This window comes from Cebus imitator, unplaced genomic scaffold (genome assembly GCF_001604975.1).
Source record: "Cebus imitator isolate Cc_AM_T3 unplaced genomic scaffold, Cebus_imitator-1.0 Scaffold823, whole genome shotgun sequence".
Lineage (NCBI taxonomy): Eukaryota > Metazoa > Chordata > Mammalia > Primates > Cebidae > Cebus > Cebus imitator.
Window position 1 is genome coordinate 223425 of NW_016108138.1, and position 1078 is coordinate 224502.

The 1078-nt window shown below is 39.0% G+C and overlaps 1 pseudogene across 1 annotated transcript in view; it reads right to left on the bottom strand.

Moving 5' to 3' along the window:
* LOC108297625 overlaps positions 1 to 1078 on the bottom strand; it is a 31703-nt pseudogene that overhangs the window by 28452 nt on the left and 2173 nt on the right. The gene's annotated exons all lie outside the window — the stretch shown is intronic.

Consider the following 1078-nt stretch of genomic DNA (forward strand, 5'->3'; position numbering starts at 1 on the left):
AAAAAAAAAAAAGTCTACACTTCATAAGTCAGGTTGTGCTATCAAAAAAGACCCAGGAGTTGATATCCACCAGACACGGTGGAAGATACAGCCATGGTGGGTATCTTGATTTATCCCCAGACAGTACTGAAGTCCAGGACCAAGAACAAAACTAAAGGGTGGTTGAAGGCATCTCACCTCACAGTTTCCAAAGGGAAACCATGACTCAAAAACATTCTGATAAGATCTCTGTGCCTGTAGAAGATAAAGGCAAAGAACGAATAAACATTTTTTTACACTACAGCATCAGGGAATTATACCTTGCTTTCTTCTCATAGAAAGTATTTACAAATAGAAAACAAATCTTTTTAAAGTGCCATTCAATACTTTGTCAAAAAATGATTAATCAGGCCAGGCAAGACAATTCTAACATCTCGAGGGATTACCTTTTCAAAATAAGACTACACCAGGGCTGGGCGCAGTGCCTTACACCCGTAATCCCAGCACTTCGGGAGGCTGAGGCGGGTGGATAACCTGAGGTCAGGAGTTCGAGACCAGCTTGACCAACATAGAGAAACCCCACCTCTACTAAAAATACAAAATTAGCCAGGCGTGGTGGCACACGCATGTAATCCCAGCTACTTGGGAGGCTGAGGCAGGAGGATCACTTGAACCCGGGAGGCAGAGGTTGCAATGAGTGAAAATCACACCCCTGCACTTCAGCCTGGGTAAAAAAAAGAAATTTCTTCTTTGGAAAAAAAAAAAAAAAAAAAAAATCAGGGGAAAAGTAGTCTCCTGTGGATTGTGATAACAATTAAGTGGCAGGCAACTAGAAAAATAATTAAGTGGCAGGTAATTAGGTGGCTCTAGACCCTGGATTTCTACTTTAAAGATATCTAACTCAAATGCATGTTTTCATAAATTACTAAACTGAGGGAAACAAAACTGAGGCTTAGTCAACAATAAACTAATTAATCTCTGAATACATAATCAGGAAATGTCCACCTTGATCATACAAATTAAGAAACTATGTAACTGCATCTAACCAATTACTGAATTTGGTTTTCTTTTTTTTTTTTTTTTTTTTGAGACGGAGTTT